Below are 8,629 nucleotides of genomic sequence, written 5' to 3'. Positions count from 1 at the left end.
CTAGATCTCGTTCTTTCGGTCATGTCCCAGCCTTCATGGCCGTAGGTGAGGGTAGGAACCAAAACTGACCGATAGATTGAGAGTTTCTGCAAAAAGCAGCGGTGAGATCCCCCAGCCCACCGGACTGCAACCTCGACTTTACCGCGAGATCCTGTCCTTAAGTATCACAATCAGGATTGGTGACAAAGTGCAGCCCTGGCAGAAGCCAACCCTCTCCTGGAACAAGTCTGACTTACTGCGGAGAACCCGGACACAGCTCTCACAGGAAAGACATTCAACTCAATTCAATTTTATTTATAGTATCAATTCATAAGTTTCTCTCAGGAAAAGACCATACTGGTGGTGGCTGTCCTAAACTGCAAATGTAAAACATTTGTTATAGAAATGCCATCAATTACTAAATTATAAGGACCTTTTATTACAGCTTTGTAGTATTACTACCACATGTGAAAATGTACAGGGGATGAGGCGTTACCCTCCAGTGACGCAGAGGCTATATGGCATGTGAACCCTTGACATGACTGACTGATGTTAGAACAAAACAGGATGCATTCAAAATAATGGAGGTGACAGACAGTACATTCCATTAAACAATGTTGTTTCTTCTGTATTGTCCCAGAGGAGCACTGGGTAAAAGTGAGAGATGTGTGAAGCTCATCGGGTGAGCAGGAGTAGCTTTATCTCTCCCTAAAGGTTTCACTTGATGGGGCTTTCAAAAGACTGCTGGGATTACATAGCGACAGTAGGAGACAGCAATACTTCAAGTGGAATCAGGGGTATCCTGTAAAAGTGTTCTCACTGTCAACAATCAGTTTCCCAATATAGAATCCTCTGTATGTGTTCAGTGGAGGCAGTCTCTCAACTCTGAGCACTTTCAAATGAAAAAAACCCCTGTCTATCCCGTCTTATCCCTTCTTTTTTCTCTTTCACCCTTACATTTTTGTCTCCTCTAATTTGCAGGGAATCTGTGCAGCACACAAATACACCTCCCTACATGGCATCTTATTTTCCAGTTTCTTCTGCTTTTTAGTTTTTTCTAGTGTTGTTTCCTCTTGTCATTCCATCACTTCTTATGATACACCTGAAAATATATGATTTTCTCGCCTAAATTTTTACCCCCTAATTATATGAATGTATTTCACAGATATGTTTTTGTGTTTTTCTTATTTCTTATTTCTAAAAAAGTCCAAAAAGTGCAAATACAAACTTCTGAAATACAAAAACACATCTCATCACTCACCACATACCTGAAAGAACTACTGCTACATTCTAGGAATAAGTAATCATAATTTGATGATTTGACCTAACACCAAGCAAACTGGCTTGCTCCTTATCTTCAGTCCTTTTTCTTGAAAAACACAACATTCTTATCCATCTTCTCCTCTTGATGCTATGCTAGTTGTTAGCGCAGCGGGGACATTTGGAAGACTGTGATGTGTTTACAGTCACGTCAGGGCAACGAACTTTTTGCTGCCATGACTGACCCTCAACATTTGAAACAAAACGGAAATTAAATTACAAAAGTCATTGCCTATGCTTAAGCTGTAAACTTTTTTTATAGGATTATTTGAAAATATTATTTTTTTGCCAAGTGACCTTTGCTTCCAAGGGCTGATCAAAGTCTGGTGGGCCGGAAGTGGCCCACGGACCGGAAGTTATTATTATATATAATATTTATATTATAATAATATGATCAGTGCTGGCCTAACTGATGGATGAAGTGATATTGATAGCGTTTGTGATTTATGCGTAACCGTCTGCTTATTGCCGGCTTTTCTTCCTGTTTTAGGAAGGAACTGTATTGTGTTTTGCCTGTAAAACTGTGTCTGTTTTCATATTTATGTAGATTTATAGTTTGCTCTTCTTATGTAAAATATGCAGCTCTGGTGGATGTTTGCGATGTGTCATGTATGGCAAACACTGCTCTTTTATGCAAACGTGTCTCTGGATTGGGAAGCCCTGGGTTGAGTGAACTAGTCGTTACCACCGTTGTGACACAGCTTATGCGAGGCCTGGGTGTTAGGGTTTGGAGCCGGGTGAATCCAGGGCATGTTGATCTCGATTCGTAGTACAGGCCTCAGAATCTAACAAATCATCTGAAAAATTAATAAAAAAGCACTACTGTAAGCATATTACATGGGCTATATACTAAAATAGTACCCTAGCAACATGTCTCAACTTAGAACAGAAAAAATCCGGAAGAAAATGACTTATAAAATGGATTTTATAGAATGTATTTCTACAGATTTGTCTGTGCGTTTGTCTCATTTCTTATTTCTAAAAAAGCCCAAAAAGTGCTAAATACATAACTTCTGAAATACAAAAAAAACATCCACATCACTCATAAACATGCCTAAAGAAGACTACATAGATTTATAGGAATAAGTAATCATAATTTGATGAATGGTGAAATGACATAAGACGGCCTTATTTTTGCAATGAAGGGCTGGAGACCATCCCAGGGATGGTTTTTTTTGGCCATGTTTGATACATTCAACTCGTCTGCCTATTGGCTACACAGGAATGCCAGTTTTATGACATCTTTCTGTGACTGGTGGGATATGCTGTCAGTTTTTCCCACGTGGGCCCAATGGGGACTGTGGGATTTCATTGTTTAGCTGGGAGTATCTTGAGAAATCTTAGCTATTGGTGAGAACAAAGTTCATTGGAAACTGCTGACGACACAGAAGCTGACGATGTGCCGAGTGAGAATGTAGGGCGCACACGGAAAAAGATACACGCGATCAAAAACCGCAAATTATTCTGATCTAGATTTCTACTTCAAAACTTGGCCAGAAACCCAGATTTGAGGGGACCAGATAATTTTGGATTACAGGCTGGGATATTCTAATACCTTGGCATGTTGGCGAAGTATGAATACCACGTACGGCGATATTTCACCGCTGTGATTAAAGACACAGAGAACAGGTAGGAAAACACACTCAATTTAGACTCAAATCTGTCTGTCTTGCTTTACTTCAGAACATGATTATAACCGCTGTAAGTCACCTTATTGCTTTGTGTGTGGGCTCGATGGAATCATGAGACTTTTAGCTTTCTAACGATGTATGACTTGAGCGTGTTTATGACGGTTTAATGCAAGTAATAACGTCCTTTTATGGTGCGTTCCAATTTCGAACCACCAGTGGTACAATGAAAACAAACAGGTTTTAACAGTGATTTGACAAACAGTAGAATTACAACTCTTGGCCCGTCACACGATGCCCTCTGGCCCAAAAAGGCCGGCCCCTTTTTCGAAAGAGATGTTTTGGACCGTCAAAGCCCCAATGTGGTGCCATCCCAGAGCTTCTACTTTTCAAAATAAAAGGTTGCGTCTGTAATAAAATAAGCATGCAATGACTATCATGCCATTGAATAAAATACTTTAAACATTTGGTGTTTTTTAACTAAACAGTAATGGCAATCATGCAATCATCAAATGAATAAAATAAAGTATGTCCGTCTATAAAATAAATGCAGATTATAGGCAAACTAAAAAAATCCTTCAATTGCTGCAACCTGGAGCCTCCCGTCTCTCGCCCTCTCGCCATGCTGATAAGCAACTGTATTTGCAGCAATGTCCCAGTGAAGTGTGAAAACAATGTAGAATTTTAAAATAAAAAAGAGTCTTGAAAAGATTGTAACATGTTTATTTTGTATTCTTGTTCTTGTGTGTGCAGATTCTTGTTATCCCTCCTCAGGAAATCTTGCCGTTAGTTGGCAGAAACGGCTGCGTCGCTGATGCAGGTTTCATCAAATGTACGTTAACATCAGGGACACAACAATAACATCCAGAAATCAGCAAACTATATGTATAGCTAAAATTGTTACTTTAACAGTTTTTAACGGTTTTCAATTGATCCAAGCCGAGCCGTTGGACACGCCTCGGCATGACATGGGACGCGTCAGGCCGCAGCCAATTTGATCTATTCGGTCTGTTAACATTTAGAAAGTCTAAAAGAGCTGAAAGATTAAATCATTTAATTCCCATTCAAGTTAGCGGAGCAGGCTCAGCCAGTGGAAGTCTCTAGTGCACATCATCCATGGGATGGCTTCCTGTGCCATAAAGCAACTCTCAAAGGAATGAACAGAGCTTGGCCTGTTATGGTTGTGTATGTTTCTGTTTCCTGTTTTATTTTGGTAGTCTTGTTTTCTGTCTTGTCTTGTTTCACTTCCTGTCATTTGGTTTTCCCGCCTTTGTGATTGTCTGATGTCTTTTACTTGTTTCCCAGCCCTTGTGTCCCCTGCTTCTTCTTACACTGTTAGCCTGTGTATTTAGTCTGTGAGTTGCCCTTGTCTTGGGTCAGATCATTGTATGTATTGGATTTTTGGAGAGTGTGTGTTGTCTACCCCATTGTTCTCAATGTTCCTGGTATTGTTGTTATTACTTTTTTTGGAATTCTGCTTGTCCCTGTTTTGGGGATTCTGCCTGTTCCTGTTTTTGTTTTTTTTCCTGCTACCCTCGGAACTCTTTTTGTTGTACTTTCTGCACTTGGGTCCTACATTCTCAAAACCACATGACATTCTCTGAAACCCTGACACAGCCTTGAATGCTGTATCCAGTTCTAATAATACATCCATGGTGGTATTACCACAATTCTATAATATTCCAGGGGAATAGTTTGGATGTGACCTTTATATTGTAGCTGTGTGATTTAATTATTGCAGCAGTCTTGTATATAAGATCCTGTTCTACATCCCATGAGGACACAATATTTGCATTAATACTAGTGAACACACAGAGCATGAATGTCAGGAACTTCTCTATACTGTAGCTTTGATTCTCAACAGAGCCAGCCTGATGTTACAGCAGCACATCATTAGGGCTTAATTAGGGTTTGGCTTCAGTAAGAAAAGGCAAATCTAACTGATTTATTGTATTTCAATGATTGGCTTTGAATGATAAGATTTTACCCTAACACCCACAACTGCAACAACATGATTAATTTGGGGTTGTAAATGTAGTAAATTTGTGAAAAAACACAAGACAGAAAGCACAAACCAAACCTCAAAAAGGCACAGCAGCAAACAGAAACAGAAATAACGGAGCATGAACCCTAAAGAGAGGAGGTGTCTCCATCAGGAGTTGGTAGGGACCAAAGCAGAGCTTAAAGACAGCAAATATTCAATCAGGTGGCCAGAAACATGACTCCAAATTAATAGTAATATTGCTTTGTAACTGCTGGATGTGTAAAAAATAGGGCTGTCAAAATTAAAGTGTTAATAGCAAGTTAAGGCAAATTCCATTTCTTTTTGACACACAACTAACGCAGATTTTGGGCCTCGGGCCACTCTGTAGTTTGGGAAATCAAGAAGCAATGGAGCAGTAAAGTTGTGAATTGCTAGCAGAAACACACCTCCTTGAGCAGAAATGAATAAAGAAAAGGGTCTTTGGTCTTAAGATTCAAAGCCCTTCCAGATGATTATCTCCACAATACTAAATTTACTTGCATGTACTCTACTGTTGAGCATTAATAACTTGAAAAATATCCCTTTTAAAGTAAATTTAGAAAGCATTATAAATGAGATTAAGTTGCGATGAATCACAAGGTAACTATGGACAATTATGCGATTAATAGCTATCCAATATTTTATTTGATTGACAGCCCTAATAAATAAACAACTTTTTGCTAACAAGTTTGCCATCAACTATTAAGTTGATGACAATGGTCTAATAAAACCAGAGATATCAAAGCGATAAATACCAGAGTAAAAGTGTCATGGAAAAAATCTCTGACAGTAGACAAATGTATAAGTGAATATCAGCATCTGCCACTATTCTGGTATGTCGTGTAAGTTTGACAGTTTAAAGTACCATCCTTGGTTGACTGTTGTGTAGCCAATAACTTGAAGTAGAATGTCTGCGGTAAACTTCCACCAGAGTAACAGTGGCCATCTACTCTTGGTCATAAAGGGTTAGAGAATACAGGTGGACAGCTACAATGTCCTCTTCTATAGAGTGTTAGAAAACCCAGCATGAACGCTTTTATAGGGATGAAAATGTTTTCCACTTCACAGGGGGGAATGGTGCAAATGCATCAGGCTGGTACTGAGAGCAGGCTCACCTTTGCAACTGTGTTGTATGGGAACACAAAGGTCATAAATATACCATTAATTTATGGTATATTTATGAGATACCGGCCCGTCAGACGCCGCCTACCAAGAGCCTGGGTCTGACCGAGGTTTCTGCCTAAAAGGAAGTTTTTCCTCGCCACTGTCGCACTGTTGCTTGCTCTGGAGGAAACTACTAGAACTGTTGGGTCCTTGTAAATTCTGGAGTGTGGTCTATCTGTAAAGTGTCTTGAGATAACTCTTGTTATGAATTGATACTATAAATAAAATTGAATTGAATTGAATTGAAAATTAATTTTAGAAATGTATACCACCCGGCATTACCGGCCATTCACTTGGAAAGACATCTTTTTAATTTACTCTTTTTTTTTAATTAGGAAAACATGTTGAACCAGGACAGCCAGGTTCTATAGCAGTAGTCTCCTAAACACAAGCAGTGCTATTACACAAGAAGCAGTAAAAGGTATGCATCATTGTTTTATGATGATGCCAGCATCCCCTCAGGAATGCTGTTTTATATACATACTTAAGTCATTTTTTGTCTGTTTTCTGGTTATGTGATGTCCTGAGTCTTTTTTTTTGTTTTATGTCAGTTCACCACAGAAAAAGTTTATATTCGATTCAGAGATCAAACAAATCAGCATAAAAGGTGACAAAGATCCAGGAAGATTTCTTTTAAATATCTTTAAATGTGAATTTACTGTTGATTTTTGCATGAGGATATAGGGGAAAACTCACCCTAAAAGGTTATTTCCATTGCAAATGTAATTTAAGGGGACCAGTTTAGGGCACTTGGCACCTCCTAAAACCAGTAAGGCCTATTATAAAAAATCAAATGATGAATAAAACTCAGTGTTAAAACTAGTGTTGCCATTTCTTACTGGGATACAGGCTACACTGTTTTCCACAGAGAGGGTCTTGTTCAGGTCTCTACCAACGGTGACAGAGTGGCGGCTGACTCATATGAACAGGGGTTGAATGTGAATCGGCAGGTCCAGGTTATTATGTCTGTCGAGTGTTCTTCTAAGCTGTGAGGTGTCCACACTTAAAAAAGGACCAGACTTTGGATTTCACTCAGAAAGATTTATTTTGACCAGTTGAACAGGTACCAGTGTAACAAAGGTGAACAGGTCAACAGGTGAAAAACCCATAGCCCATCACACTCAAAAGTCCCAGTTCCTCACAGTGGATGCTTTCATGCTTCTGCCGTCCTCTGCCGGGCTGCCGTGCAGAGCGCTCGCAGGAGCCATCTGCGTTGACGTGCAGGTTGACGCGCAGGGGAGACGGCATACAGGAGAAGGAAATGAGATGGGTACACGGAGACAGCCACACCTCGGCCGGGGTAGCGCGACACCTCCCACTCGATCTTTAAATGGTGACGTAGACCTTGGTTCCTGAGTACCAAGACCACCAGCAAAGACAGATCACACTCTCAGGTGGGCTAGTCTCCGACTTGATCTTCCAACGGTACGAGGACCACAAGGCGCCGGACGTCTCGATGCAGTATGGCTGGAAGTTGGAGAGACCTTCACATGAACATCTCGAACGACACTTCTGGATCAGGATTCACGCCGATGACTCTTGCAAGCCCGAACTGCCCTCTCAATGCGTTTTAGTCGCAGAGCCAAACTATGTGTCCAACGGCAACGTTCCTTTCGGCAGTATGCCACTTACTGCGAATGAACAACTTTGGACCAGCGAGTTGGCTCCAGGACTTCCAGAAGTTGTTGACTATAGTTTGTACTTCTTTGAGTCTCTTGAATGGGTAAATGATGTAGAGATGTAGAGAGAAAAAAAGAGGGGGGGTGGTGGCGAGTTGCGTCCGGAGAGCACTGTATCGATATAAAAATGGCTTGAATACACATTGTGTGAAAGGAGATAAGTATAAAACAAATAGATAAATATTGCACTTTAATGAAATGGTTAAGTACTAAATAATAAATAAATAAATAAATATTGCACAGTAATGAATGGAATAGTTAAATATTAAATACTGCCCTGTATGAAATTGCACAGATTCCAGTGACCAGTGTAAGAGCATTGCACATTCGGAGGGAAGAAGAAGAAAGTCCGGGGGGGGGGTTGAGTCCACTGGGGATTGGAGTCAGTGCATATGTGAATTAAGGGTGGTTATGACCTTTGGGAAGAATCTGTTCTTGAGTCTGTTGGTCCATGCTCTGATGCACCTGTAGTGCCTTCCTGAGGACCCTCAGGAAGTGTAGTCGCTGCTGGGCCTTCTTGATGACCGCTGTGATGTTGGCTGTCCAGGAGATGTCAGCTGAGATGAGGACACCGAGAAACCGGAAGGTGTGGACCCTCTCCACGCACTCGCCGTTGATGTACAGGGGGGCTAGGTCAGTGCTGTTTTTCCTGAAGTCGACGATGATCTCCTTGGTTTTCTTGGTGTTCAGAGCCCAGTTGTTCTCTGAAAACCAAGCTGCCAAGTTCAGGACCTCCTCTCTGTAGGCTGCCTTGTCTCCCTTTGAGATGAGTCCAACCAATGTGGTGTCGTCAGCAAACTTGACGATGAGGTTGTTGTTGTGGGCCGGACTGCAGT

This window comes from Etheostoma spectabile, unplaced genomic scaffold (genome assembly GCF_008692095.1).
Source record: "Etheostoma spectabile isolate EspeVRDwgs_2016 unplaced genomic scaffold, UIUC_Espe_1.0 scaffold280, whole genome shotgun sequence".
Taxonomy (NCBI): Eukaryota; Metazoa; Chordata; class Actinopteri; order Perciformes; family Percidae; genus Etheostoma; species Etheostoma spectabile.
The sequence above is the reverse complement of the archived record's forward strand: the minus strand, read 5'-3'. Positions refer to the sequence as shown.